This window comes from Mus caroli, unplaced genomic scaffold (genome assembly GCF_978045245.1).
Source record: "Mus caroli unplaced genomic scaffold, Mus_caroli_1 scaffold_12, whole genome shotgun sequence".
Lineage (NCBI taxonomy): Eukaryota > Metazoa > Chordata > Mammalia > Rodentia > Muridae > Mus > Mus caroli.
The window spans coordinates 12,411,697-12,419,011 of record NW_028227267.1 but is presented as its reverse complement, the minus strand read 5'-3'; positions in this window follow the sequence as shown (position 1 = coordinate 12,419,011).

The following is a 7,315-nucleotide window of genomic DNA, read 5'->3' as shown; positions in this document are numbered from 1 at the left end:
AGTCCCCTAGCACACCTCAGGCCCAATCTGACTTGGAATTTAAGGCAGGTCTCCTGCATCAAACTCTATTTCTCAAAATGGCTACTACAAATTCAAATACATGGCATATTGTCTCATTTGGTTTATAAAAAGGTCCTTGACTTTCTTTAGTGTTTTAGATTTTCAAATAATTTCTCCCCTACTGCCCACGAATTCCTTTTTATTACTGTTACTTTGAGATCTTCCTTGGTGAGCCATTGTAGTGCACACCTTTGGTAACAGAATTCCAGAGGCAGAGGCCAGCGGGCTTCTGAAATGTGAGGCCAGCCTGGGCTATAAAATGAAACTTCCATGTAGAACATATAACTAATCTTGTTGAAAGCTTGCATGTTGAAGTTTGAGGTATGAGTGCTGCCAAGAGCTGGAAGCCAGTCTGGTCTACATTGGTATAGGCCTGCTAGGGCTACACAGCCAAATCTTGTTTCAAAGAAACAAACAAACAAACAAGCAAACAAAAGCAACAAAGTGTCTTGGCTATACAGTCTATAGATGCTACAGTCAGGGTTAAACAGAAAGGAGTAAAGCTGACCCCCCAGTAAATTTTCTATGTAATAAGGTGCCATACCCCCCCCCAAGTACAAGAGACATAAGCCAAAGCTGATAAAAAATTTATGAGCACTCTCTTACTACTTACAGTTATTCTGAACTAAGCAATTGCTCACAAGCAGAATCATGAGTCACTTAAAGTGTCTAATCCCATGTTCTAGGGATTTACCTTCAATTGTGATAGAACTTAAGAGTTATGTGTCATATCTTGAAAACCATGAGTGGGTATTTGAGAAGCCATGGTCCAGGGTGTATGTTCCTGATCAGTCCAGAACCAAAGGACTACAGATGGAACCAGCACAGACTGGAAGGCTGCTCTGGCAGCAATATGGAACAGATTCTGCAATCACTATGTATTCCATAGTCAGAACTTAACATTCAAAAAGTTTGCCCTGTGTCAATTTTCTTAGTTGTTACCCAGATAACAAAACATTCCATGAACAACAGTGCTGTCGATTACAGGAACTTACTGTGGTCCTAGCCCACAAGGACAAAGCCTCTCACCATCCAGGCAGAAAGTGGAAATGTACAACCTCTAGCTTGTATTGTGGCCTTTTTGCTTCTAAACACTTCCCTTCCTATGTGTTCATTAATTCTGGACTATTAACTGTATACTGCCAACAGCTAATGCCAACAGGTATAGAACCATTTGAAAATAAAAACTAATTTTAGGCAATGAAGTATAGTCAAGCCTCCCTCTACTTAAGGTATTTTGTAAATACTCCCACATTTTTAAACTGAGCTAGAGTTGTAACTACCTATCTGCTACCCACTCCCACCCATGATTAAGGACTGCTTTGCTAAATATCTTCCTACCTGCTCATTCCCAACAGCAAAACGCTTGATTCTCCTTACTTATTTACTTTAGTGATGCTAGGGCAAGCCTTGCACTGGCATATTCTCTGTCCCTGATCTATATCCCAGCCCGCATTCCTTTCTTCTCTTGTCTCTGGGTACAGAGTCTCAATATGTAGCTTATGCTGACTCCACAATCTGGGTCCTCCTTCCTCACTTAGTTGTTGTGAATACAGGTGTGCAGCACCACACCCAATTCCCCCAAATACTTTTTGGGCTAAAATTTAAATTATGCCTATATTCACTAACACTATACTATATTCCAAAGCTAGCACCAAACAAAACCAAGAAACTTACTATGCTAGCAAGTATCTTCTTTAGGCTCAAGACATCAGCTTTTTTTTTTCCCCATATTCCTCTGGGTCAGGCCAACTTGAAACTCACTGTATGCTGAGGATGAAGTTCTGCTTCCCACATGTCTACTTGTAGAGTTCTGAGATTACAGACACGAGTCACCATACCTACCTCACACAGTGCTAGGGATTGAAACAATGGCTTTGTATATACTAGCTAGGTTAACACTCCACCAATGGTGCTACATCCCAACCTGTAACATGCCACATTTTACATAAAAGAAAAGAAAAGAAAAGGAAAGGAAAGGAAAGGAAAGGAAAGGAAAGGAAAGGAAAGAAAAAGAAAAGGCAGGTACATTTCTAGATAGTAGGCAACAACTATATTACTAACTTGAGACAAGAGTTGGTATCTTGTTTTATTACCAAAATTGTAGTTCCGCACTGAGAAAAAAAAATTAAAGCTTCAAATAGTATGAAAAGTGAAGCCAGCTGACAAAAGTCTGGAGAAGGTAGTGTCTGGTTTTGACTCAGGAAAAAGCCCACTCAGGTAGAGCCCCCACCCCCCAGGTCAGCTTGGGTAAAGGAGACTTGGGTGCCTGAAGGAAGAAAAGGCCCAGGAGCTGTCTTCCTGCAGACTTCCAGGAGAACAGAAAAGAAACGCCTGTATTCCAGTCAGCTTTGCTGAGTTCTTGGAGAGGACCTTCCTGCCTGCAAAGGAAAAGGTGAAACCTGAAGATACAGCTCCAAGTGACAATGCTTGCTCTGAGGCTATGATAGCTGATGAAGAATTATGTTCCTCTTAAAGGCAATAAGAAAGGAACGGAAGAAGAAAGAAGACTCAGATACTCACAAAAGACTACCACTTACTTTCCTCCTGCTTCGTTCTGAATATTGTCCAAAGATCAAGAGTGAATCCCCCACCTTGTCAACTGGGAATGTATCAAGGAAATTGGGTGGGATGTGGTCTGAGCAGACAGCCCAGGACAGACTACCATGTGAAGAGAGGCAGCTTAACTAAAGGAAGTATGAGCTACAGGATATTGCATGCCTTGCAGAGGGCAGAGGTGATGCAAGGAAGAAGGGCCTTGGTGGGCCAGGAGGTTCAATGAAGAATGAATAGATGAAGAGGAGGAGGAAGAGGTGAAGGAGGAGGTAGAAGAAGAAAAAGGAGTAGGAGTATGAGGGGGAGGGGAGAAGGAGGAGGAGGAGGAGGGGAGGGGGAGAAGGAGAAGAAGAATAAAGTGGAGAAGGATGAGAAAAAGAGGAAGGAGGAGGAGAAAAAGAAGGGGGAGGAGAAGGGGGAGGAGGAGAGGCAGGGAAGAGGAGGAGGAAGAGGAGGAGAGGAAGAGGACAGAGCGGGAGGAGGAGAGGAGGAGGACAGAGGGGGAGGAGGAGGAGGAGGAGAGGAGGAGGACAGAGGGGGAGGAGGAGGAGGAGGAGGAGGAGGAGGAGGGCGAGGAGCAGGAGAAGGAGGAGGAAATGAGGCAGAGGAAAACCAAATGGTTAGTCTGTGATTCCCATGGAACTTGTGGAGGCCCAGTTACTTATTTCATTACAAATGTGAAACTTAAGTACAGCTTAACACTGGCTTCTGTATAAATATCATAGTCTTTTGTCTTGTATATGATCCCTACCTATCAAGGCTCAGGAAACAGTATTGAAGAAGCTATGGAAAGAGTGAGTGTAAAAACCTGAAGAATGGAGAGGAATACTGTGAGAGGCTGGCCTCTGAACACACCATGGCTGTTACACACACACATTCACAGCAGCTGTGTTTACCCGTGCAAGCCCTTCACAATATCCAGAGAGTTAAACTTTCCATTGTGGAGGGGGAGGGATTCTCAATACCCCAACACCTCCCCTTGATGAATTGCTAAAGGCAACTGATAACTGCTAAAGGACAGAGAGCTACTTTTCTTTGAGAAAGGTAGCAATTGGCAGATTTCCCACAACCCTGTGTATGACCCAGCAGGCATGCACTTATACAGGCAGCACCAGTTGGACTTAGTGGGTTATTTCAAGAAACAACATGAAGTTGGGAAGGACGGAGGAGACTTGTTGAGGGAAGATTGGTAGTCGAAGGGTATGGAAGACCAGTTGGGGGCAGGAGGTGATGGTGGTAAGGCTAGAGGGCGTGTCTAAGGAATGACTATAACTGAGATATATTGTATACACGTATGAAGGTTTTTTATTGTATGTTATCAGGATGTAGCTCAGTAGTGGGTGCTTTTAGTGCTAACTTAATATTTACAAAGTCCTGAGTTCAATCCCTAGTACTGTGGTAGACAAAGAAGTTTTTTATACATTCTGTAGCTCCCCCATACCACCAGGGTTTATTTGTTCGTTTGTTTGTTTGAAACATAGTTTCTGTGTCATCAAGCTATGCTTAAACTCACACAGATCCACCTGCTTCTGCCTCCTTGGTGATGGATTAATGGTGTACTCCACCACGATCTGTAAGCTGTAGGTTTTTGGAGGACTACTATATACTTAGATTTTTAAAGTTTTGATGTTGATGTGTTCATAAATACTTAGTAGTTTCTTTAATATCTTCCATGTGGTAACACAGCCAACTTCATAGGCATTCATACTACTAGTATCTCCTTTTTAAGGATGTTTGTAATAAAATTGTGAACAATAAAATATAAAAAAAATGACTAGAGCCCATCATGAATAATTTACATACTAGTTTATAAATGCAAATGGAAATGTGAGGTGTTACATCACCACTTTTCTTTGCATCCTGCATTCTTTCCCCTTGCTCTGTTACTCCTTTATATAAGCTCATAGAAGTAAGAAAGAGAAGGAAGGAAGGAGGGAGGGAGGGAGGGAAGCAGAGTGGGGAGGGAAAGAAAGAGGGAGAGAGGGGAGGAGGGATGGATGGAGGGAGAGATGGAGGTAAATGGAAGGAGGGAAGGGAAAGGGGAAACCCAAATACACTGTCACAACAAAAGAATTATTCAGGGGCTCATGGTATCAACACTGTTCTCACAATAACATATTCATTGTGAAACCGTCTAAACATGCTTTCAAACATTGTTATACAAGTGTCTCATCATTTCCCTCTGATCTTTAAAGCCACCAAGAACTGCCAGATTTCCCTTACATTCTAACATACTGTTCAACCCAAAACATATCAACTCGGTGGAAGTGAAAACAAAAAACAACATCGCCCAAGTTCTGCAAGAGACCCAGTTTAAAGAAAGGGTAATACAAAATCCCTGATACTTATTCAATCTTCAGAAATCATTTGAAAGTGTTGGAAGGATCAGGGGTTCAAGGCCTTTGAGAGACATTGGCTCAAAAATGCCAAAGAAATAAAAACTACTTGCACCTTTGTGCCTATGTCACCCAGAACTAAAAGTGTCTCACTTAGATCCCCTGAGTGGCAGCTGTCACTCAGTTGATATCTGAATTCTCTATGGGCCTTACAGGAGAGGGTGTCATCATGGTACCCTCTGGGTTTGTTATGATGTATGTGAAGAGAATATCTACTTCATACCTCACCAGTACTGTGAAAATGTCCCGGAGAACACATGGTGTGCCCTATCTAAAAAGGTTGCCTGTACCATATAGTCTTCTTAGATCGCATTCGCCTGTCCATACTTTACCAAAACAAAGCCTGACACAGAGTGTGTAGAACATAAGAAAAAGAACAGTACACAGAATTAAACCGGAGAGAGAAACAGAGAAAGTGGGCAGAATGACACAGGCACACATTTACAAAGCACCTGCCTTGTTCTTGGAACAGACACGAGTCAGATATGATTGGCCAGAGCAGTGGTTCTCAACCTTTATAATTGCGACCCTTTAATTCAGTTCCTCATGACCTGAACCATAAAATTATTTCCACGACTACATCTTAACTGTAATTTTGCTACCGTTATGAGTCTTTTTTTTTTTTTAGTTTTTAGAACTTTATTTCAATGTAACTATATGCATAAGAAATACACTCATATTGGTTAATAGAATGCAATTATGTTTAACTTATCCTACACAATCTTGACCAGAAACCTGGTACATGGTTTACAATTTAAAAAAAAAAAAACAAAAAACAAACTGCAATCTGTTTCATCTCTACCTATTACAAATGTATAAAAAAATCCTCCATCAAATGCTGCAGACGGCAGCAGAACCTTGAGAAATATACCTTTGGTTTGCCTCAGAAAAGTAACACATATTGCACTGTAAAGGTTTATAAAATTGGCGTAAAACATTGTTGTAACGTCACAATACCAGTTTTAAAGAGTTCAGTATCTACCAGGAGGGAGAACTGCAGATGCTATCACACTTAGCCAGCAGTACACAGACTGTAAATCGACACAATTTGATCATTCTGAACTAAGACTGTCGGTTCAGCTCAGGTGCCCAGTCATCAGGAACCCTTGATTTTCTGTAAAGAAAGCTGAGTTTCTTCAGCATTTCCGTTTACAAGTAACAGCATGCTAACAGGCAAGTCGGCACTTCCGCTGTCCACATTCAGAGTGAAACACGTGAGGTGAGAGCTTGGGTTTTACTTTGCATTGTTTTACATCTGAAGTGGCCCATCTCAGGATTTATCTAAAAAAGCACAATGACCCTTCTTGGAAGACTAGAGAAAGACAACCTGACATTGTAAAAAGTCTCTCATCAAAGCAATGTAGCCTTTTATGGTTTACGCCTCAATTTAAAAAAAAAAAAGTAGCCCCAAAATAAAAAGCAGCTCTGAAAAAAGAAAATATAACTTAAGATATCTTGAGAAGACAAGATGAATACAGGTTCAGAATTAATAAAGATACATTTCTCTCAGGCTACCTAGGATTAGGCTGTAAAGAATGCTACCATTTCAAGTTTACCACTAGTTACTAGATATCAATTTACAAGTAAAATGTTCATTTTTGTGTTCCTTTATCAAGAGAAAAATTTACCTTCAGACTATGAGGGTAGTGATGGGGAAAGGGAGACTAGAAAACAAGATTCAAATAATCCCATGCAAGTATCCCAGTTTTCAAATGAAGAACCCCCACTGTCCTGGAGTCTCAATCACTAAGATACTTTCCACTGAGATGATTTTAAGCACAAACACATGGCTCCGGGGGTCAGGCCTAATATAGGCCTGAGGACCCAGTCCTTGTTTTCTGGAAGAAAGCCCTCAAAAGTCCCACTCAATTTCATGTAACAATGTTTTTAAAGACTAATTTAATGAGGTTTTAATTTCCGTTGTGTTTTTGTTTTTTTCCTCTAATCTTACAGACTAGATTAAAACTTACTCAATCCCAGAAGGCACTGAGTAAGAATGAATCCACAAAGACCTCTCTCTCCTAGAACCACCCACCTCCCAGCTCCAACCTGGGTTTGCGGAAGCATCTTTTCCAACATCTTGAAAAGGTAATGTAGGCAAAATTTGCTCATGAACATTAAAACTAGTTGTTAGAAAGACTTAACTAGTTTTATAATTTAAATTTAAAACATAAATATTCTGCAGTCTGATCTGCACTACAATGATTGTCGGAGCCTAGAATTCAACATTTACAAAGTCTCATGCACACACACACACACACACACACACACACACACACACACACACACACACGAAGCACACC